This window comes from Hylobates moloch, unplaced genomic scaffold (assembly GCF_009828535.3).
Source record: "Hylobates moloch isolate HMO894 unplaced genomic scaffold, HMol_V3 SCAFFOLD_42, whole genome shotgun sequence".
Lineage (NCBI taxonomy): Eukaryota > Metazoa > Chordata > Mammalia > Primates > Hylobatidae > Hylobates > Hylobates moloch.
Genome location: NW_026652317.1, coordinates 1,541,618 through 1,567,232, shown reverse-complemented (window position 1 = coordinate 1,567,232; position 25,615 = coordinate 1,541,618).

The following is a 25,615-nucleotide window of genomic DNA, read 5'->3' as shown; positions in this document are numbered from 1 at the left end:
AAATAGTTGCAATAGTTGTATGGGTTTTCAAAGAAATGTGTATTTCATTCTGACATCTTTACTCTCTCATTACTTTTAAATGCCGTTAAATTAACTGCCAGTTTACTTTGAAATTCTCATATCATGAGATAATGATCACTGGCACAGGGTTCAAACCCAATGACAAAGCAGAAAGATTAATGCATGAATGTTAATTATCCAGCATGGAGGATTCCAAGTGCTCTGTCATGTCACTGAAAAAGATGGCTTTATTTTAATAGACAAACCTCTTTCAGGTGAGCTCCATATTACTCACCGGAAAATCACTGCTAGGTGATATACAGATGACACAAACCTTGGCAAGTGGGATGATTGCCCAGGCAGACTCTCCAAATTCCTGATAATTGGGACCGACTGTGGCTAAAATTGAGTCTGTGGCTGAGAACATCTTTCTAAATAAGAAGTAACCAAGAGCATGAAGCTTTCTGGTCTCACATGTGTTCCTCATTCACTCACCACTCATTTATAGTTTCTGTCTCTAACCAAATATTTAATTGTGTGCTATCTCCTAAGCATTGTGCTAGACACTGGAGATGCAGAGATGCACAAGCTCTCTGCTCAGGAAGCACACCCTCTAGATGAGAGGACAAACATATATCTGACCATAAGTCCGTGTAACATGAATATCCTTAGTAAATTCAAAGGCATTAGAGGTCTCCTGACGATGCAATAGTTCAGGCAACTTGACAAATAGAAGGGGTGGAAAAGACTCCAGTGGTGAAACTGAGCTGAACTATGAAGGAAAAGAATTATTGAGCCTTGCAGAAGAGAAGGGAAAGGGATTGTAAAGCAGAGGAAACAGCCTGTGCAGGAAGGAGCTCAGAAAAACATAAAATGATCTGGAAATCATAATGATAATAACCTCAGATAACTAGCACATTGGTTTTGAGACAAAAAAAAAAAAAAATAGAAAACAAATCTGAGGTAAGTCGATACTAGATCACGAGGTGCTTGAGTGCCCTGCTAAGGCTGTACATTTATGATATGGATGTTAGGAAGCTAGCTTTCTTACTGATCAGCTGTCTTTGTTATCACCAGTGGGAGGTAGGCAAAGGTCTTAAGGACTCTGGACAACTGTTTTCAGCTCACACCAATCACACTGTACGTGAGCCAGCGTCATTTATTCGAAAAAAAGACATGATGTTCTCTCCATTTCAATTTTCATTTGCACTAAAATGGATGGCCTTTTTGCACACAATCAATAATGCCTGTGCTGGAAGAGCTTTTAATAGGACAAGCATTCATCATTTTAAGGTTACTCTTTCCCCAAAAGCATGAGAGCAATCTGTTGGTAAAATAGAAAAACCTTGTACACGAGGCCGCCCTGCTGCCGTATTTTTCCAGGTGGTGCCCACTGCTAGGAAAACTGGCAGCAACTGGGAAAAAAAGTAATAAGAATTTTGCTGAGGATCTGCCCCTTTGAGGAGACTGTGCCCCAAAACAGAAAGAGCTGGGACAAGAGCAGATGACCCAGGCTCTAACTCTAGATTTCTTACTAAATAATTGTGTCATTTCAGGTAAGTGATTTTCACTCCCCAGGCTTAAATCTCCTGATCTTTAAAGGAGGATTAGACTATGGATTATCAATTTTCTCCCATCATGGCAAAATCATATGCTATCTTGATATTAGATAATATAAGAACAAAAATAGGTTTTTTAAAAAGCATGAGTTGTTCAAAATTTCTAGTATGTTATCCATAACATCACGCAGTTGTCATAATTGATTCCAACAAACCAGCTGTATTAGTCTGTTTTCATACTACTATAAAGAACTGCCTGAGACTGGGTAATTTATAAAGATAAGAGATTTAATTGACTCACAGTTCGGCATGGCTGGGGAGGCCTCAGGAAACTTACAATCACGGCGGAAGGCGAAGCAAGGCATCTTCTTTCACGGTGGCAGGAAGGAGAAGAGCCCCTTATAAAACCATCAGATCTCGTGAGAACTCACTCACTTATCACGAGAACAGCCTGGGGGAAACCGCCCTCATGATTCAATTACCTCCACCTGGTCTCTCCCTTGGCATATAGGGATTACAATTCAAGATGAAATTTGGGTGAGGACACAACGCCTAACTATATCACCAGCTGTGTTCTGATAGTCTTATCACTCATACAGAAAATATCCTTTCGACTCTATCATATCCACCGCTGGTACCACAATGAATTAGAAATCATTCATTTTAATTTAATAGAAGAATTGCAGATGAGCTGTCAGTCCAAACCAAAAGACCATATATATCTGGTGCTGACATATTCTTTATTAATAAGGTTTTAAACTCCTATTCCCAGTTAGTCCACTGGGTGGTGACTATGGCGTAGAAAGGTTGCTCTCAGCAGGATCACATAATAGTACAGTTGTGCAATAATGGCATTTGGATTCAAATGCAATCAATTTTCACTGCATCTGCATTTAGAGACTTCCTGGTCTATGCTAGACCCTGTGGGAAGTCTTGACAGCCACTGGAAATTAACAGAAGACAATATCTCACACTCCAGAGAGGCCAGAGTCTAGTTCTAGAGACAAACACACAAGAGAAAGAGAATAAATCCATAGCATTCTATAAGGGTACCCAATAGTTCAAGATAATAAAAATCATCAAGGGACTAAGTTGTCCAGGAGCACTTCAGCTGAAAGTTATCTCCTGTTTTGAAACATTCCATAGCAAAAATTGCTCCTTTTCAGTAGTACATCTCATTTCTACCATTGCATCACAGTGATGGGTATCTTCTCCTTACTTATTTTAAGCACTCTGAAAATAGGAATTGGACATCTACAACCAAGGTGGATTGACTTCAGTATTGAAGGATATGGAAGTAAGAATCACAGAATGCTGGTAGTGAATGGTGAGGGGCACAGAAATACTGAAACAAGGAACCCATTTGGGGGCATGTTGAGAGACAAGTGTATGTAGGAAAGGAAAGGCTGGCCAGGAAAGGGTTTGCAGGTAACCAGTCAAGCTTGAGGAATTTCCTTTCGATCCAGCAAAGCTAGTAAAAGTTATTGAGGAGAGGAGAGATATGTGATAAAAATCTGTGCTTTAGGAAGATTTATCTGGCAATCCTGTATATGATGACTGAACAGGGAGAGCAGAGGCAGGAAAATCAACCAGGAGGCTGTTACCACAGCCCAGGCTTAGCAATACTGGCTTTGATATGCACCTTTTAATCTTTAATTTATTAAGACTGAGTATGGGCAGAGCCTTATTTCATTTTGTCCTGGCTACTTCTCCAGCCTCGTCTTCTACTATTCTTTTTGCTTTCTCCACTCCAGCCTTGGTATATCTTTAACAGATCAAGTACAACTCTCAAAATAAGACCTTTGCTCATCACTTCTGCCTAGAAGTGGAAAGCTATAAGGAAAGCTATTCTCCACTAAGGAATTATCTTCTCCCAGATCACTAACTGGCTACCCTCAATTCACACAGGCATCTTATCAAATATAACTTTTTGAGAGAGTCTCCCTGACCGCTTTACCTCTCCACCCTGGCATTCTCTATCTCTCTAATTTGTTTTGTTGTGGCGGGTTTTTTTTATATATATAGTCTTTGTTGTCTACCCAGGTAGAATGAAAGCTGTATGATGAAAGACATCAGAGACCTTTTTTATTCTTAGCTGTGCTCCTGGGAATAGTGTCTGGCATATAGCTGGTGCTAAAAAATACTTGCTGAATGGATGAACAAATGAATGGGCAACTCTAAGAAGTGACATGAGCTAAAAAGCACAGTTTCTCTTTTTCCAGGTTAAAATAGACACTTCCACCTACTTACTTCTATTGAAATGAAACCACCTTTTAAAAAATTTATTCTTATGACCACATTAATGCTAAACTGTCATCTTGCCATGCAGTGTAGAGGTCAAACACTGGACTTCAATTCACATGTCTTGGTTGTAGATGGGGCTCTCTGCATGTTACATGTTTGGACTTTCAGCTGTTATTTTCCTCATCATCTTCTTCCTTAACTACTGAGCAATCTTCATAATTATTGTCTCTGCATTCCCCTTGCCTCCACCAAACCAGTCTCCAAAACAGCTGCCAAACTAGTGTTTTAAAAGTCAGTTCCTGGGCTCGGTGTGATAGCTCATGCCTATAATCCCAGCACTTTAGGAGGCTGAAGTGGGAGGATCTCTTGAGGCCAGGAGTTTGAGACCAGCCTGAGCAACATAGAGAGACCCTGTCTCTAAAAAAACAAAATTAAAAATTAGCCAGGTGTGGTGGCACAGACCTGAGGTCCCAGCTACTTGGGAGACTGAGGCTGACAAATATCTTGAGCTCAGAGATCAAAGTTCATAGTAAGCTATAATGGTGCCACTGTAATTCAGCGTGAGTGACAGAATGAGACCCTATCTCTAAAATACTAAATAATTAATAAGATTAAAAATAAATAAAAGTCAGTTTCCTCTCTGCCTAAAACCTGTTGACTTAAGGGTTGAGTTCACAATGCTTCATATGTCCACAAGACTCTATATGCTTTGGCTACTGATTGTTTCTTCAACTTAATTGCATGTCACTCATGTCTTATCTGCTAAGCCACAAAGGTTTTCTTCAGTATCTTGATGCTACCAGGCTTTTTTCCTATGAAGTTTCTTATATTTGTTGGTCCTACTGCCTGGAATGCTTCCCCCATTTCTATCCCCCTTCCCTACTTTCTCAATTTGGATTTATAAATTTCTGCTCAGTGGCTTAATCTCATCTTGAATATTTCCTTAGGAAAGCTGCCCCAGGTCCTTTAGCTCAACTACACACCACATACTTTTCTTAAGAACATCATACTTTTTTTCTTAACATCAATTATTTTAAATTAATTTTATCCTATCAAAATAATAAGAGAAGACGGTTATTTCTAAATAATAGTCTTATGTTTCTCTATTATCTATTAGCTTTCTAGTCTGAGAAATGAAGAATTCACTCTTTTCCATTGCCATTTCCTCTGCAACCCTTTCATCATCTTGACACGGTTATATTATACTTTTCTGTTACCGAATATGCAGTGTTTATATTCCTATGGCTAGAGTAAAGCATTTCACAGTTGAGCATTGCTGGGTACCATGACTAGATTTTCCTTCTTTTTTATTTTTAAAATAATGGTTCCTTGTGGTTTTTTCACGTTAAGTTTCTTTGTACTTCTTGTAAATTTTTCCATCCCTTTCAATAGCCTTTCACTATAATTTTCCATGAACTCAATCCAGACAGAGGCTCTCTCAGCTGAGTTTTATTTTTCTTGGAGACATCCCTCAGGTAGACATTCGTTCTTCCATCTGGGCTGGTCGCTCTCCAGGACTGTTGCACAGCTGTTATCCTAGGTTTTCCTTCTGCTGTTATTCTTGAGTTTCTTTTGTCTACCTCCTGGGTTTCATTCCCTGTCTCCTGGATTAATTTTTTTGTTGTTGTTCTTTTAGGATTCATTTTATTTTATTCATGGAGTACTTTTTCCAGTACATTTCTCAAGTTTAAAAGATAGTACAGTGACAGAGAAGACAGTGATGAGAGCCCTCAGCTCTTGAGTCAAGTTTTCTAGACTGGAGTGATCACCCTCTATGCCTGGTTCACAGTTTTCATCTTGAATTCTCTTTGCACTGTCATCCTGAGATGCCTATTGGAACTCTCCCATATCCAATATCTTTTTCGTTATTGTTTATACCCTGTGGAAGTTATTCTCCAGTAGTTTCCAGAGAAAAGAGTATTGGAAGATTATTTACTAAAATGTTGGAATATGTCATTATTCTACCAATAAATTTAACTGCTATTTTTATTATTATTTTGGCTAAGTAAAATTTTAAGTGTGAAATCATCATTTTGTTTTGTTATGTAACAATTCTTGTACCTCCACGTTCTGAAAGCTTGTAGAACTTTCTCTCTGGGCTCACTATTCTAAAATTTTACAGTGCTTTCCCTTGATGTGGGTACATTTTCCTACGTTGTTCTGGGCACTCACTGATCCCTTTCATTCTGGAAATTCCATACTGGAGACTTACTAGAATTATTATAGTGATCAACTCTATTCCATTTTCTCAGTTGTTTCTTCTGAAATGCCTATTATTCAGATATCCTGGAATGTGTTTATATATACATATATATATATCTTTTTTCTTTAAATTTCCTCCCATTTTGTTGTTTTGCCTTATTTTCTGAGAGACATCTCCAACTTTATCTTCCAACTCTTTCAGTTAGATTTTTAATGTTTTAAAGCTTTTTTATTGCTCTTGAATCTTTCTATCCATCTATCTAGACATGTATATATGTCATTTTTTACACAGTTTTTTTATTTCTCTGAAGATATTATTAATATATATTATTTAAGTTTAATATATATATTTTAAGTTTCTTAATCTCTGAATAGTTTCTAGTTTCTCTAATTTATGCCCCCCTCCCCCCGCCATCTCGCTTTTCTAATTTTGGTCTCTTCTGTGTTAGAGGCTTTCCCTCAGTTGTTTCAGATATCAGTAGATTGTGATTTGTCTAAACATAATTCAGAGTAGGCAAATAAAAACTTGATTGGCATCTCTGAGGATGTGGATGGGGCTTTTCCGGTTTGAATTTCCTTAAGGATAATGTAATGGGCTCTTTGCGGTGAGCCCTCGATGTCAGTGAGCAGGGTGGACTGTTGCATTGGTGACCTCCAATGCCTTATGCCTCTCAGAATTCATGAATATTTACACTGACTGTGGGCTGGGCTTCTGCCTAATTTAATCAATGAAATTTGGTGGCAGTAATACTGTGCCAGTCCTGGTCTTCTCTTTTGAACTCCTGCCTGTTGAAACATTACTTGGAAGTTAGTCTCCATGATGTAAGGCAGCCGAGACAGTCATGCAGAGAGAGCCACATGGAGAAGAACTGAGACCTTTAACTCACAGCCTCAGCCGAGGCTTCACATGATTCCATCCATCCAGTACCCGAGTCAATGCCAAGAGGGGCTAAAGAACTCTTCTGTCCACATACAGAATTATGATGAATAATAAGTTGTTATATTAAGCCCCTGAGTTTTTCAGTGGTTTTTTAGAGAGCACTAGATCATTGAGTCAGTAATATTGGACTTGTCAGGTTTCTCAAGGAGAAGTATTTCAGACCCCTGCCTGGAACTCAAAGTATGGCAGTCTGCATTCTGAGAACTAACTGGAAAAAAGTGTTAGAGGACCTCAGCTTTCAGTATGTGTACAGTCATGTACCTTCCCTGCTTTTCAGATGAGATCCATGATCTCAAGTGTGCCAACCAATCCTGATGAGAATAAATCTTGCCAGAAAATAAATATCAGAGAGGAAGATGTGTAGTCACTCAGCATCATGAAATGGGGGAGAAGATCTAGATTTCTAACTAGTGCTCAAAAATATTTCACCCAATAAAGCATATTTTGGCTTTCTTCCTTACCCTTTCCCCCTACTTCTAGAAATTCCTGGTATTTCCAGAACCCAAGTCTTTTAGGGTCTTTAAGGTATTAATTGGGTTGTTTCCCAGCTGTACTGCTGGCTCAGAATTTGGCTTTCTTTAGTATATTTAGCCCATTTTAACGGGGCTGTTTTCTCTAGACTGATCACTCCAGTCTAGAGAACTTGACTCAAGAGCTGAGGGCTCTCATCACTGTCTTCTCTGTCACTGTACTATCTTTTAAACTTCAGAAATGTACTGGAAAAAGTACTCCATGAATAAAATAAAATGAATCCTAAAAGAACAACAACAAAAAAATTAATCCAGGAGACAGGGAATGAAACCCAGGAGGTAGACAAAAGAAACTCAAGAATAACAGCAGAAGGAAAACCTAGGATAACAGCTGTGCAACAGTCTTGGAGAGCAGCCAGCCCAGATGGAAGAATGAATGCCTACCTGAGGGATGTCTCCAAGAAAACATTGTCTGTTTTCCAGGTTCAAAAATACCATCAATGTGTTGTGTCTTCTCTCTTGTTTTTGCTGTACTTTTTTAAAGTCTCAAGGGGGGATAAAAATCTTTCCAGTAGTGGCTGGGTGCGGTGGCTCATGCCTGTAATCCTAGCACTTTGGGAGGCCGAGGTGGGTGGATCACCTGAGGTCAGGAGTTCAAGACCACCCTGGCCAACATGGTGAAACCCCATCTCTACTAAAAATGCAAAAATTAGTCGGGTGTGGTGGCAGGCACCTATAATCCCAGCTACTCGGGAGGCTGAGGTAGAATTGCTTGAACCCGGGAGACAGAGGTTGCAGCGAGCTGAGATTGCACTACTGCACTCCAGCCTGAGTGACAAGAGCAAGACTCTGTCTCAAAAAAAAAAATAAAAAAAATAATAATAATAGTCTTTCTAGTAGTTTTAGTGGTGGCTTTTGGAAGATTAGAAATTAGAAATTAGATGTATTTGTTCAATTTGCTATTCTAACAAGAAATTCTTGATTATTATTATTAACTTTCTAAATTTCATTTTTGAAATAATTCTGGATTCTTAGGAAGTTGTAAAAAACGTGCAGGAAGGTCTCATGTACCTTTGGCCCCTTATCTTTAATGGTAACACCTTGCATAGCTAGTACAATATCCTGTGCTAAAGAATATTAGGAGTTTGACATGGTACAATCCACAGAGCTTATATAGCCCCAGAATTGCATGTTATCATTTGTATGTATGTATGTGTACATGCATGTGTGTGTGTGTGTGTGTGTGTGTAGTTCTGTGTAATTTTATTATGTATGTAGATTCATGTAACTCTTACCACAATCAACATAAAAAATTGTTCCATCATCACAAGAATTCCTCCATGTTACTGCTTTATAGCTATACTACCAACCCCTTACCTGTAATCCTTGGCAATAACTAATCTGTTCACCAATTCTATATTTCCTTACTTTAAAAATGATATATATTTGGAGGTCAAGGTGGATGGATTGCTTGAGCCCGGGAGTTCAAGATTAACCTGGGCAACACAGTGAGACCCTGTCTCTACAAAAAAAAAAAAAAAATTAAATTAGCCAGGAATGGTGGTGCATGCCTGTAGTTCCAGCTAATTGGGGGTCTGAGGTAGGAGGATCACTTGAGCCTAGGAGGTTGAGACTGCAGTGAGCCACGGTTGTACTACTGCACTCCAGCCTGGGCAACAGAGTGAGATTCTGTCTCCAAAAAGAGAAAGAGAGAGAGATATAGAGAGAGAGACATTGGCTTTTCCTTTTATTTCTTATACTTACTCTTTAACTTATTTTTTTACCTTTTTTAAATTATACTTTAAGTTCTGGAATATATGTGCAGAATGTGCAGGTTTGTTACACAGGTACACACATGCCATAGTGGTTTGCTGCACCCATTAACCCATCATCTACATTAGATATTTCTCCTAATGCTATCCCTCCCCTAGCCCCCTACCCCCTAACAGGCCCTGGTGTGTGATGTTCCCCTCCCTGTGTTCATGTGTTCTCATTATTCAACCCCCACTTATGAGTGAGAATATGTAGTGGTTGGTTTTCTGTTGCTGTGTTAGTTCGCTGAGAATGATGGTTTCCAGCTTCATCCATGTTCCTGCAAAGGATATATGATGGTTTCCAGCTTCATCCATGTTCCTGCAAAGGATATGAACTCATCCTTTTTATGGCTGCATAGTATTCCATGGTTTATATGGGCCACATTCTCTTTATCCATTCTATCACTGATGGGCATTTGGGTTGGTTCCAAGTCTTTGCTATTGTGAATAGTGCTGCAATAAACATATATGTGCATGTGTTTTTATAGTAGAATGATTTATAATCCTTTGGGTATATACCCAGTAATGGGATTGCTGGGTCAAATGGTATTTGTGGTTCTAGATCCTTGAGGAATCACCACACTGTCTTCCACAATAGTTGAACTAATTTACACTCCCAACAACAGTGTAAAAGCGTTCCTATTTCTCCACATCTTCTCCAGCATCTGTTGTTTCCTGACTTTTTAATGATTGCCATTCTAACTGGTGTGAGATGTATCTCACTGTGGTTTTGATTTTCATTTCTCTAATGACCACTTATATATATTCATGGGACACAAGTGCAATTTTGCTACATTGATGTATTGCATTGTGGTGAAGTCAGGGCCTTCAGTGCATCTATCAACTGATTACTTTTTTTTAAGTCTTGAATCCTCACTTAGCCATAGGCTTTGTGAGGGAGAGACCATATCCATTTTGTGTTCCTGGCACTATTATATTCCTAGCACCAAACATATCAGCTGACACATAGAAGGAAATCAAAATGGTTGGCTAAGTGACTGAATAAAGCTCTGGTCCATGATTTAGTTTGTTGATTAGGATTATTTTGGCTCCAAGTATCAGGAAAAAAAAATAAAACTTAAAAGCATTTAAATAACGCAGGGATGTTTTATCTTTCATATCAGGGAGTCTGGAGGACAGCAGTTCTAGCAGCATGCCAACATTATTATCAAGTACAGAGACTCTGGACTACTCTTCTTCATGGTCCCAGGACAGGCACCAGAATTCTAAGCATTATGTGCAGAGGCTGCAATATCCAACAATAAACACTTCTTCCTATTTATTTCTAAGGAGTACGACAACCTTTTCCGTAAGCTCTTCAGCACACTTCATCTTGCAAGTTGTTGACCAGAATTAAGTTTCCTGCTCATATCTAAACCAGTCACTGGCTGGGGGAACAGGACCATTGTTATCAGCTTACACAAATATAGTTTAGTTGTTTCTGAGACACTGGCTCACCTACTCTGGAAAACAAGAGAGATAGTTACCTAAAGAATAGTTCCTACTAGTAAAGAAAAAGAAATAAATTGCTATCAGGAGAATATCAACTATAAAATAGAGGCAGTCTCGCAATAGGATAGGAAAAAATCATTTCCACTTCTGACTACTGTGATTATTAACTAAGAGTTTTTGTAGAGGCTCTGCGCCGTGGCTCACGCCTGTAATCCTAGCACTTTGGGAGGCCAAGGTGGGTGGATCATAATGTCAAAAGATGGAGACCAACCTGGCCAACATGGTGAAACCCCATCTCTACTAAAAAAAAAAAAAAATACAAAATTAGCTGGGCGTGGTGGCTGCATCCCCAGCTACTCGGGAGGCTGAGGCAGGAGAATCGCTTGAACCCAGGAGGTGGAGGTTGCAGTGAGCCGAGATTGCATCACTGCACTCCAGCCTGGGTGACAGAGCGAGACTCCGTCTCAGAAAAAAAAAAAAAAAAAAATTGGTAGAGTTTTTAACTCCTACAAATCTGGGATCTGCATTTGTTCTGAAAATTAAATCACTCATTATAAAAACTGCCTATATTTATGATACAGAAAAAGAAAGTGAGTACTTTCTTTCTTTTCTTTTTTCTTTTTGAGATAGACTCTCCCTCTGTCGCCCAGGCTGGAGAGCAGTGGCGCGATCTTGGCTCACTGCAACCTCCGCCTCCTGGGTTCAAGCAACTCTCCTGCCTCAGCCTTCCTTCCCTAGTAGCTGGGACTACAGGCGGCCACAGTCAGCCCCCGTAGAATTTGGTTTTTTTTGTTTTTTTTTGGTTTTTGTTTTATTTTTTGTGTTTTTAGTAGAGACAAGGTTTCACCACGTTGGCCAGGCTAGTCTGAAACTCTTGACCTCAGGTCATCCGCCTGCCTCGGCCTCCCAAAATGCTGGGACTATAGGCGTGCGCCACCGCGCCCGGCCAAAAGTGAATACTTTAAATTTCATTAAGGATATATTTTCCTTCCACTTTCCCCTTAACCTTTCAATACAAGTTCTCATTGCCCTTTCATTGATCATAGTTTACTCTTCCCTTAAAATGGCGTTGCTACAGCCAAAAGAACTGATGAGATATTCATGAAATGAGAGGAGAGTGAATGGATGAAATACTACTAATAGAAGTTCAACAGAGACATACAAACCAGTGCCAGCAATCTCAGAGGCTTCTGAGACTGCAGATAGTTTTGCCTTTCTGCTTCTTAGAACTGATTTTCCCCATCTGGAAAAGAACAATCATTAAAGGAGTCTGTTCTTCCCATAATGTTCTTTCAGAACCCTTCATTTCAGTCCAGTTGCATTAATTTGGTGCTTAAATTTATTGCTCTGGAGTCTAATGTGCATTACTCCTGTCAGCATTAAATTTAATTTACTACGATGGGGCAAAGGGGTTGCTGAAACCAGATTTTAATTCCCAAGCCATTAAAATGTGTTGTCCTTGACAAGTAAGATCTTTATTTTATACCGGTACAATGTGTGTGCCTACAGAGCTGTAGCTCGGCAGAATGTGCATCTTTGGATGGGCTTTTTCTTTTTCTTTTTAAAAATAAGGCTTAGTCTCTTTATTCTGCATATATGAATGTTCCAGAAAGGCTGGGCTATTGAAGCATTTTGTTCTATGCTTTTTTTCAGATGATGAAATAGGAAATCTAACCCCAGCAAGACTACAGAAATCTGCTGTATTCCTGCTGAGGTCTTCTCACCAGTGGATTATAGCCAAAGACACAATGTTGACATTTTTTGTAAGGGCACATACTGAAGACAGCAGGAATTTCTTTGTTGCCAAAATGAAAATAGATTTTTTTTAATCTTTAAACATTTTTAAGATCATTTTGTTGTTAAAGTAATACATGCTTGTAAAGAATTCAGTCAGTATGAAATGTTACATATTGTCAGCGTTTTGACATCTCTCCTTTGAAATCTTTCCTATCTTTCTTCTTGTCTCTTACCTCGCCTCTGTATTTCTATGTATGTGTGTGTACTTATGTCATTTAAATGTTTGTATATGTGTATGTGTATACATTTGGTGCATATTTACTAACCTAGCCTATTTCCATGCATAGCACATAGTGAGTATTCAGTAAATGTTTGGAGAATGAATTGCCTAATGTATATATGTTATTCTTTCTCGTTTACTAATTCTGTCAATCAGATGCACAAAGCTATATGTAAAAACGAACAAATGAAAACAACCACTAATTGAAAAGAAGCTGTATTAGCTCACCTAAGAGGAAGTTTGTAGGCAGGATAGTCGTCAAGGTTGATTTATTGGGAGCTCCGTGATGTTTTCAAGGCGCTAGGTTTGTCACGTATCTCCACGCTGTGATCTCTAGCAGAGGCTATATTCTTGTTTTTTTTTTTTGTTTGTTTTGTTTTGTTTTTTTTTTGAGACAGGGTCTCGCTCTGTCGCCCAGGCTGGAGTGCAGTGGCGCGATCTCGGCTCACTGCAAGCTCCGCCTCCCGGGTTCACGCCATTCTCCTGCCTCAGCCTCCCGAGTAGCTGGGACTACAGGCGCCCGCCACCACGCCCGGCTAATTTTTTTGTATTTTTTTAGTAGAGACAGGGTTTCACCTTGTTAGCCAGGACGGTCTCGAGCTCCCGACCTCGTGATCTGCCCGTCTCGGCCTCCCCAAGTGCCAGGATTACAGGCGTGAGCCACCGCGCCCGGCCTAGCAGAGGCTATATTCTAAGGGGATTCCCCTGTGTCAGTGGCACTTAGAGCTCCATGTTTCCTCATTCACAACTGGTATTCTTTGGCTCACTCAAGAAGGCAGAAGAACTTTCTCAGAAGTCTGTATTATGCCTCCTCCTGCCATATTGTTAGCCCAAATTAGTTTACATAATTATTCCTCAATCAGTCACTGGCAAGAAGGTGAGAGTTTCATTGGATCCATCAGGCCAATCTTTAGCTTATTCTGAGAAACAGAACTGCGGGTCTGAAGGGTAAATACTTGAGAAAAAGTTACTTTCTAATAAGAAGGGAGAATCCTGGGTCTATCACTGACAAAATCCGTCACGGTAATGTAAGTATTTAAGGTCCTGAATGTTTAAAAAAATTTTGATTCACTCGACCTCAAGACATATTGAGAAAAATACTTTTCCATTTAATTTTCAGCTACTTACTTTTTCTTTTTATGTGTCTTTGGCTTTAAATGTTTGCTTTATGATCTGTGTTTCTTTTTTGCTGTATTCTGCTTTTTCCCCCTTTTGGTAATTCCAACATTGTGAATTGAAATTAAAGGCCTTCCAGTGGCCACCTTTTAATACCTTATAACTTCAGAATCACAAACCTAAATTTGATTTGTGAATTTAACAACTTCAACATCTACTGATATTTTGCCCTAAAAATAAAAACATTATTATACTTCAAATGTCTTCTCCTTATATATTTCTGTCCTTGATATTGATTAGTTGTAGTAATATTACATTGTCAAATTTTATATCATTTGCATTATATTCTAGAAACCATTTAATATAGATTTGAATTCCAATTTCTGTATTTACCTACTTTCAGTCATCTCTACTACTTCTTTTATAGTTCAGCTTCGAAATTTCTGAGTTTTCCTTTTGTTTCTTCTTGTACTCTTTCTCCTGCTCCTCCTCTTCCATCTCCTCCACATCTTTCTCTTTCTCCCACTTCTAATTGGCTAGATTTCAACAAAGTATTTATCCAATTAATCCATTTAAGTGCAATTTTTCTCTAAGTTTTTTTTTTTTTTTTTTTTGACGGAGTCTTGCTCTGTCCCCCAGGCTGGAGTACAGTGGTGCGATCTCGGCTCACTGCAAGCTCCGCCTCCCGGGTTCACGCCGTTCTCCTGCCTCAGCCTCCCAAGTAGCTGGGACTACAGGCGCCCGCCACCACGCCCAGATAATTTTTTGTATTTTTAGTAGAGATGGGGTTTCACCATGGTCTTGATCTCCTGACTTCGTGATCTGCTTGCCTCGGCCTCCCAAAGCGCTGGGATTACAGGCTTGAGCCACCGTGCCCGGCCAATTTTTCTCTAAGTTCTGAAGTTACAGACATTACTTTTCTATACATCTTATAAGAACAATAACTTAGCTGGGTAGGAACCTTATGTATTCACTTTCTTCTCATAATTCTGAAAATACAGTTCTAATGCACTCTGCTGTTGCAGTATTGTTGAGGATAATTGGGAAATCAATGCTTTTTTTTCTTTCATATATTTCTGTTCTGCCTAGATAACAATATTGTTAATTTTTATGTGAGGAAATTATAGTAATTTCATCAGGGTGATGTTACAATGATACTTCTTTTTTTTAAAAAATTATACTTTAAGTTCTACACGTGCAGAGCGTGCAGGTTTGTTACATAGCTATACATGTGCCATGGTGGTTTGCTACACGCATCAACCCGTCATCTACATTAGGTATTTCTCCTAAAGCTATCTCTCCCTTAGCCACCCCACCCCCCGACAGGCCCCGGTCTGTGATGTTCCCCTCCCTGTGTCCATGTGTTCTCATTGTCCAACTCCCACTTATGAGTGAGAACATGTGGTGTTTGCTTTTCTGTTCCTGTGTTAGTTTGCTGAGAATGATGGTTTCCAGCTTCATCCACGTCCCTGCAAAGGACATACTTCTTTAGCAGTGGTAGATACATTCTTTAGCAGTTTTTCCCTTATATTCAGGTAGTGTTCTTTCAATCTATGTATTTATGGCTTTCTTCATTTTAGGAAAATTTCCTTGTATTATATTTCTGACTATTTTTTCTGTTCCATATGAAATGTATGTGTTGTGTTATTTCCTCTATTTAATAAGAGGATGCCAGTTATGCATATACTGGATGTATTCTTTGTAGCCTCCAAATATTTCTGCTTCTCTCTAATTGCTGTTATCCTTACCCTCTGATCTGAATAACTTTAACAATCCAATTCACCACCCCCCTGTGTTTTATTAATATCTATTCAAGTTCCTTCTGCATTATTCTGTGGTTGCCATATATGTACATTTGTGTCTTTTCTGACATTTGTCATCTCACTTTTATTCTCTTTCTGTAGCTATATTAACTTTTCTGTGATTGTTTATAATTTTTGAAAAGTTTATTTTCCTTTAATTGCCTGAGAGCATAAGAGAATGGTTATCTAAAATATTCTTTTGTAGTCAGGCACAGTGGCTCACCCCTACAATCCTGGCACTTTGGGAGGCCAAGGCAGGAGACTGATTGAGGCCAAGAGTTCAAGCCCAGCCTGGTCAACATAGTAAGACATCTTCTCTACAAAAAAAATAAAATAAAATAAATAAGTAAAATTAGCTGGGTGTGGTAGCATGCACCTCTAGTCTTGGCTACTTGGGAGACAGGCAAGAGGGTTGCTTGAGCCTATAAATTTGAAGTTGCAGTGAGCTATGATAATGCCACTACACTTAAGCCTGGGGTGAGTGAGGCCCCAACTCTTAAAAAATAAAATCAAATATCATTTTATTAATTAAATAATTATTTTTAAATGTACTTTTTCCATTTCTCTTTTAAGTTTTAGTTCTCATCTTCATAACGTTATTTAGCTTTTGATGGTGTGTTTGTTTGTTTTCTCCCGTCCAAATACAATCCCAAGCTGGGATTTTTTGTTTTCTGAATGAGAGTAGTTTATTCATGACCTGCCAGTTTTTCTCAAGAGTAGGGGACACTAAGGTATATCAGGACAGGTAGCCCCTCAGTTCTGATTTCTTGTCTTAAAATATTACCCTACCCAAACAAATGCTATCTGTGGTGTGAGCACACTCCGTCTCAGTGTTCAGAGTTCCTTCTTTGGGGATTATCATATCAATCAGGAAAAGGATATTTTAATCATCATATCAGTCACGGAGGAGATGAATTAGTGAATTTCTGTAGCTCATGAGAATTTTTTTTTTTTGAGACGGAGTCTTGCTCTGTCGCCCAGGCTGGAGTGCAGCGGCCCGATCTCTGCTCACTGCAAGCTCTGCCTCCTGGGTTCACACCATTCTCCTGCCTCAGCCTCCCAAGTAGCTGGGACTACAGGCGCCCGCCACCACGCCCAGCTAATTTTTTTTTTTTTTGTATTTTTAGTAGAGACAGGGTTTCACTGTGTAAGCCAGGATGGTCTCCATCTCCTGACCCAGTGATCTGCCCGCCTCGGCCTCCCAAAGTGCTGGGATTACAGGCGTGAGCCACTGTGCCCGGCTGCTCTTGAGAATTTTTAATGGTACAATGCCTATTTACTTCTGCTCAGTTACCACTGTTCAAGAGCTACCAATAGTATGGCCATCTCTCATCTTTTGTACAACAAATCCACCTCTGATAAAACAAAGGTGTCATCCTACAAAGCCCCTCCTAAAACCCTGCCTCTCCAGCAGTCTGAAATGTGGTTTTAGCCTCCCAAAAGGTATTCCCCACTTATTATGATGATCTGAGGTTCATATTATGATTATGAGGAACCAGACTGCCTCAGTTGATTGTGGTTTCACATATGTCCCATGGGCAAGTTGTCTCACTCTACTGTGCCTCACAGATGTTTTTTCACCTGTAAAATGGGTGCACTAGTAGTATAAGCCTTATTGGGCTGGACAAGGATTAAATACACTAATATGCAAAAAACACTAGAACAGTGTCTGTCACACTCTTGCAAATGCACAGGCTGCTTGCACCCTACATTATTTCAAGAAGATACTTAGCCATTTGACCTCCCAGGAAAGTTTTACTTTCAGAGCTGTATGCATCTTGTTTGAAATCTGGAGAGGTCTGAATACACTTTTGCCATCCTCCTTATTGAAGAGAAAAGTCACTGTATTGCAGCTATTTTTCATAGCTTAGGACCTCTGGTTTTAGCTGCTTCTTGTTATCATTGCCAATAAACTTTTATTCCTTAATATATTTTCAATCATGTATTTAGTATGCTTTCATGAAGACCAGTAGATAAATGTCTTTTCTATCCTCAAAGAAAATTCTATTTTATTCTTGTTCTAGAAATATGTGTATTTCCTTTTAAAAAGGAAGTCAAAATATACTGCAGTAAATCAAAATACATTACTAGAAATACCACCAATCAGAATTAGCTCCCATCAATAGTTTAGTGAACATCTGTTCAAGCATTTATGTGTACATACATGTGCGTGCACACGCGCACACACGCACACACATGCCTATTGATCTGAAGACTCTTCTGTGTCCCCTTTCTTCCTTCCATAATATGTTACAAAGTTCTTTCTACGTAACGAAATGCACAATTTTAAGCTGATTCATATTTCCATTAGATAGAAATAATCTGTTAATAGACATTCATTTGCTTCCAGATTTTATGAGACTTTTTTTCTATAACGAATACTGTTTTAATGAGCATACTTGTCCAGTGATCTTTTTCATGGTACAGTTCAAATTGTGGAATGAGACAGCAGGTCTGTGCCTCTCTCCATTTAGCCTGTTCTTTGAAATCACACCTTTTGTCCAAGACGCTGATAACTCTTGCTGTCTCTCTCCCTAAGAGAGAAGTCACATGCTTTAAAAAAAAAAAAATGCTATCCAGTCAAGGCAAAGATGGGCTGTGACTTAAAGCTGGAAGAAAATATGTTTCCTTCTTTTTTTCCCCCTTTTTTTTTTTCAGAGGAATTCTGAAGTATTAAAGGGATGGATGTAGGGTGCTAAAAGAACAATTATACTGTGTTCCTTAAAGTGCTATCACTACCAGAGGAAGTTCTAAATATGAAATCCACTTGTTTGGCTGAAACCCTACTTTGTTCAGTAAAATCCAAGCTTGAGGACTGTCAAGAACAGTGAGTCTCATCACTTGTCAAAAGCCCAGAGAAAGGACAGGACTATTGAAATCAGCTAGAAGAGAGAGAAAGGAAACTGTCAGAGTTCTGGTACAGAAATCAAAACTAAAAAAAAGGTTAAATGTCTACTGCTTTCCTTTGTATTTAATAAAATTCTATTTCTAGACAGTTTTGAAAATTAATGTGCTAGTCTGCAGTGTCTGTATTAATGACTCTTAACTACATAACAGTGAATCATCTTATATGCTCTATCACATAAATTCTTCACAAAACTCCATTTATACATTGCATATTCTTTTAGGTACAAATTCAGTAATATTTTTCCTCTTTTTCATTTTTCTCATGCAGAAATATTCACTTTTCCTGGTAGATATGTATTCAAACAGACTGTACCATGTTGCAGAGAAAGATTACTCTGCTACCATTTCTCTGCATGTTCAATTGATAGCCCTGAAAGAGTAACTGTGGGTATAAAATGCCTAGGCAAAATGAAGAAATCCTGCATCTACAAAAAAAAATTTAATTACCCACATGTGATGGCCTGCACCCCTAGTCCCAGCCACTCAGGGCAGGGAGGCTGAAGTGACAGGATTGCACGAGCCTAGGAGTTCAAGGCTGCAGTGAGCCATGATTGCACCACTGCACTCCAACCTGAGCAACAGAGTGAGACCCTGTGTCTAAAATATAATAATGATAAGAATAATGTTCCAGAAAAGTGCTAAGACAAATATGGTAGTGGACATATCAACTAATATCATGATTCTTCTCTGTTGATGGACATTATTGTACTCTTTGAAGTGTTTTAGCGGATTCCAGTGACACTCTAAGATTCTCTTTTTTCCAAATCTTTATCAAGAAAAATAGATGTTAAATTATCAAAATCAAGTAAAGCAGATTCATTCAGATCCAACTTGTAATCAGATTTGCTATAACACTTGTTGCGAAAACATGAATTTGTTCCAATGCAATTGATGTATTAGGAAATAATTTAAGCAAACTGAAAATGTTATATTTGCTTATGCATGATTTTCTATGGGACAAATATTAAGTGAAGGCAGAAAACTCCACCCAGCTGAACCTAGCCAAGGAAAAATACACAAAACACATACACACAGATCTCAAATATCTATACCTGCTTCAGTTCATCTTGTGTTATGAGCCATATCCATCCACATCTGGTCCTACAACTTTCTGTCTTATTTCAGTTAACACTTCTTCCACCACTTCACAATAATTCACGAGCTGCAGCTCTTCTAATATCCATTTCTATGGGCAAACTTCAGATCTTCTTTAAGGAAAGTACCCTAATTATTGTAGCATTTATGCATTTCTTAACCATTTAACATGTGAACAATGATGCTATGATTTTTATTAGTTTCCTAGCTTTTGTTTTCATGTGTCGCCTATGAAGTTTTCGGGTGTTGTGCCTCGATTCCATTTTTTCCACAAGCCCGGTGGTTTTTACTACGTGATTTTGTGTAGCATGGTCATTTTAAGAAATGCCTATGTCTTATTACAGCAGAACTAACTATATGTAGTCTCACTATGACTATCATTGGTGATATCGCTTACCGTGGTGTCTGCAAGATTTCTTCACTATAAAATTACTAATTTTCCCTTTCCATACTCTACTCATAAGAAGAGAGTCGCCATCCTGGCTAACACAGTGAAACCCCATCTCTACCAAAAATACAAAAAATTAGACCGGTGTGGTGGTGGGCGCCTGTAGTCCCAGCTACTCAGGAGACTGAGGCAGGAGAATGGCGTGAACCTGGGGGGTGGAGCTTGCAGTGAGCCAAGATCATGCCACTGTACTCCAGCCTGGGCGACAGAGCGAGACTCCATCTAAAAAAAAAAAAAAAAAAAAAGAAGAGAGTCGCCAGTCTAGCCCACCTTTAAAGGTAGGAAAATTACCATTCCCTAGAAAAAAAAAAAAAGATTATAAATGATCTGTCAGAATATATTAAAACCATCACAGGAATTACTATTTTGGGGCATGTATTAGGCTTTTCCTTGCATTGCTATAAAGAAATACCTTCGACTGGGTAATTTACAAGAGGTTTAATTGGCTCATAGTTCTGCAGTTTGTAGGGAAGGCATAGCACTGGCACCTGCTTCTGGGGAGGCCTCAGGAAGTTTTTGCTTAGGAAGGCAAAGCAGGAGCTTGCATGTCACATGGCATAAGCAGGAGCAAGACAGAGAGTGGGAGGGAGTGCCACACTTTACAACAACCAGAGCTTGTGAGAACTCACTATCTAAGTGAAAAGTCACTATCTAAACTCACTACGGACAGCACCAATCCATGAGGGATCCTCCCCCATGACCCTCAGGCCTCACCTCCAACACTGGGGATTACAGTGCAACGTCAGATTTTCTGGGGACATAAACTCAAACTATATCAGGGAGATACCTTGAGGCTTTGCAAATATCTCTTTTTTCCTTAAAGCTTTGCACACTAATTTTAGCATGCACCAATAGATCTAACATGCATCAATTATTACTGTAGTGTTCTAATGGTGACTTCTATTTCTCCCATTCCTTATACATTTATTAATTGGAATTATTCCATACAGAAGATTTGTCACTTCTTTCCCAGTAGCTTATTTATTTAATCATTTATTTATAAAAGTAAAGACTCATGGATATAGATTTACAATGTAACAGGAAAGGCACATCGCCTCTATGATTTTCTTCCCCCCAATCCAAAATCATGAGATAACATGAGAGAAACTCAAATTGAGGGACATTCAATAAAATATCTGACCATTACTCCGAAAGTGCCAAGATGATGAAAGGCAAGGAGAGACCAAGAGACATCACCAATACAAGACTGAAGAGACATGAAAACAAAATGCAATGTGGTATCCCCGATTGAATCCTGAGACAGAAAAGAACATAAGCATAACAACTAGGAAGATCCAGTAAAGTTTGCATTTTAATTAATAACATTGTATCAACGTTAATTTCTTAGTTGTCATAAATGCATCATTATTATGTAAGACGGTAACATGAGGGAAGCTGGGTAAATGGTATGTGAGAATTCTATGTACTACCTTTCCACTTTTCTGTAAATGTAAAATTATTTTGAAGTAAAAGGCTTTAAAGAAACATAGGAATGGGCCAGGCGCGGTGGCTCACACATGTAACCCCAACACTTTGAGAGGCCAACGCAGGCGATCATGAGGTCAGGAGATGGAGACCATCCTGGCCAACATGGTGAAACCCCGTTTCTACTAAAAATACAAAAATTAGCTGGGCGTGGTGGATCACGCCTGTAATACCAGCTACTCGCGAGGCTGAGGCAGGAGAATCGCTTGAACCAGGGAGTCGGAGGTTACAGTGAGTCGAGATCGCGCCACTGCACTCCAGCCTGGCGACAGAGAGAGACTCTGCCTCAAAAAAAAAAAAAAAAATATATATATATATATATATACATATATATATACACACACACATATATACATATATATATGTATATATAAGAATTTAAAATGGGAATGACAATTTTCCCTTCACAAAGTTTTTTGAAAGGCAAATAAGTTAAGATGTAAAGTGCTTAGAAAATTGTCTTTGCCATGGTAAGCACTATGTAATAATTTATTATTATTATTTTGTTAAATACCTAATACAGGTAAAGAGTTTTACATACATAATTTTATTTATTCTTTGAAGTAATCCTTGAGGTTTTTTTTTCTCCTATTCTAGACTAGAAGCTTAGAGAACTTAAGACCCTGAAGGTTCCAAAGGTTGATGGCTAGTAAGAGGAGAAGCTATATTTTAAACGTGATCCTCTCTGAATCTAAAGAAAGCCTTCTTTCTCCACACACATGCTGTCTTCCTGGAGAATGTGTGAGGCTGTTATGTATTATGGATCAGTTTGTAAAACTTTTCACACTGCTCTAAATAGTTTTGGGAGTCTGATGGAGAAGGAATTTTGAAGCAGTGAGTAAAATTCATATAGTATTGCTTTATGTGTAGGAGATAATGGCGGATTGAGTATATTTGTACTTCCGTAACATTCTTAGATGTGATCTTCTTAGTTGTCTTTGTATTCAATGGTAAAATAAATGCAAAAGCATTTTATATAAGATCCTCAACCAAACAGAACCTGGGAACCAGTTTTTTTGTTTGTTTGTTTTTGTTTTTGAGACAGGGTCTTGCTTTGTCACCCAGGCCGGAGTGCAGTGGCGTGATCTTGGCTCACTGCAAACTCCGCTTCCTGGGTTCAAGCAATTCTTATGCCTCAGCCTCCCAAGTAGCTGGAATTACAGGCGTGCACCAACACACCTGGCTAATTTTTGTGTTTTTAGTAGAGACAGGGTTTTTCCATGTTGGTCAGGCTGGTCTCGAACTCCTGACCTCAAGTGTTCCATCTGCCTCAGCCTCCTAAAGTGCTGGGGTTATAGGTATGAGCCACTACGCCTGGCTGGGAACCAGTTCTTAACAAAAGCATAGCTAAATGACCTCTAGTAATGTCACAGATCTATAGTCAGTGAATTCATTTGATCATCATTATCCTTATCCCCAGTGACCTTGTAAAGTATTAAGGAAAAACCGGGAGATTTTTATTACAGGAATCACTGCATTCTGGAATTCACACTTTAATGTTCCTGAAATCATGATGCTTGTTACAGTCAATATGCATATTTCAGTGTTTCCTTTTTCCCTAAAATTATCTGTTATTTTTCAAAATAATGGCAAGAATGAATATCAGTGACACCACCAAGTTTGAGGAAAAGATAGTTTGTATTATCATAATTCTTCTCTCCATCATCATCCTTCCTGTGTTTCTATCAAAGCTGAAAATAAATAACTTCACCATCCTATCCTTCTCACATTTGAAACTCCTAAAGTCCCCGTAGCAATCTTCTTTTTCTCCTTCTTCCACGAAGTGGTCAGGGTAAAAGCTTTGTCTGTAACTAAAATAGGTGACAGACTTTGATGTCACAATGTCAGTGTCAGGAGAATGGCTCTCCACCCCAAGAATGAACTCTCCCACCTACAGGCTGCTACCCGGAGTTGCATATTTAGAGATTTGAGGTAATGTGCTGTGGTTCAACGCAAGCCTGAGTAAAGGGGACTGAGCTTTAAATGCCCGTTGCTCCTCTTACCAGCCATATGGCACCAAGCAAGTTACTTAACTACTTGGAATCTCAATATCCTCATCCACAAAATGAAGATATTTATAAACATCTCTTACAGTTGTTACTAGGACTAAATAAGATAACAAATACGGAATGATTGGTGCAGTGCCTGATATATTGTGAGCACTATGCAACTGTTAGTGCCATTTAATTCAGTTGGATGCAATTGAAATGAGCATGTGTATACATACAAAAACATATTTTAAACATGTTGGAAGCTAGCTTTGGAAAAAAATTTTGTAACAAACCTCAAAATTATTTGAACCCTACAACTAAAGTGGAACAAACCAAAAAAGTTCAAATTATAAATATTGATCCTTGATGATTTTTAGTATACATGAATCAATTACTTTTTTATTATTCGATGACATGAATTATTCAGAATATATTGATAGAACAGATTTGAAATAAATACAGATGTCCAATGAACAATTTCTTGAGGATTTCAAAAAATGGCTGTAATTGGAGCAAAATCCTTTCTCTTAGAATTAAAATCCCAACACAGAGAGGACTTCTGACAAGGAGGGAACTTTATTATTTGAAATAAATAATAATAGTATTTACTGTTGCTGTTGGATTTAATAGTAAAAATAATATAGTTACATTTATTCCGAGCCAGGCAGTGTTCTAAGTTATTTGGAATAGTAATTCATTTAGTTAATCATATTAACTCTAAGTGACAGATATTACCCCATTTTAAAGTTGAAAAAAAATGAGGAATAGACAGGTTAATAACTTGCCCAAGCTAGAAAGCAGGGTAGAAAAAGTCAAACCCTGGCAGTCCAATTCCAGGGTCCACATCTCAACTACTAGGGCTATAAGGAGAAATTGTTAGGTCCTAAATATGTGTAGGAAGTGTCCCTTGATAGCTCTGTCCATGATATAGTACATCATATTGTAATATTGAAATAGTAGAACTAAAAGATCTGTCTCAGCAACGTGTGTTGAGTGCAGAATTGAAAAAGATTAAGAGACTGAAAATTTCTCCTTGAGGCCACAAGAGAGAAGAGAGATCAAGAAGGATTTCATGTCACTAACAGAGAATTAAACTTTATGACGGGGTGGGTAATGTGTAAAAGAGATCTACTAACTCAGTGCTCACGATAGTCATAAATGAATGTCTGAATCCCCATTGATTCACTTTTCCTGGTGGCTGATAGAAATGCACAAATATATACACACACACATCCTGGTTACAGAAGGCCAGTCTCTTCTCTTGGTCAATTTTGCAAATTCCTGAATTGCCATTAATTGTGGCATAATCAGTTGCTTCCTTGTCTACTTATAGCTGACAAGTGGTAAAACCAAATTTTGAACCCATTTGTATCTGTCTTCAAAGGTATTGTTAGGAACCATTATGTTTTGTGAGTTAATTGATTCCCAATCCTAGATCCTCTGAGTAACCTACTCTTTCTAGAAGCTTTAAGTAGACAAAGAAGCAGCTTATACATTTTATTAAATAAGATAATAAATGCAATAGATATCTTTAATAAGATTAATAATAAGGATGTTTTTAATGAGATAAATAAAATGCAATAGAAGTCATGTATTTTATCTCTTTCCTCTGACTTCTGGTTCCTTTTCTGTAAATTGGAATAATAATATCTATCTCTCAAGTTTATTATCAGGATTAAATATGAAAATCTTTATAAAGCACTTAGTATCTGACACATTGTAGATAGTGTATTAAAATATGTAGTATTATTATTGCTTTTGTTCCCACTACCATTAGACAGTATTGACATGTATTTGTTTGAAACATGAGCTCTTTTCAACTAGCTGGTCACTGCTTTATTTCATACAATAATAGTAACCTGGAACTACCAAATTAAACATTTCTTAAACTTAATCCCCAGGAATTACTCTTGACTTCCCTAAAGAAGCCTTATCTTGACTATTGTATTTACACTGATCAAAAAAAAAAAAAAGAGCTCTAGACATCCACTGAGACTGTGGCAGAATGCATACTGTCTTGAATATCAGTGGAGTTTGTTTGATAGTATTTCAAAGTCATGGTGTAGTTGTGGT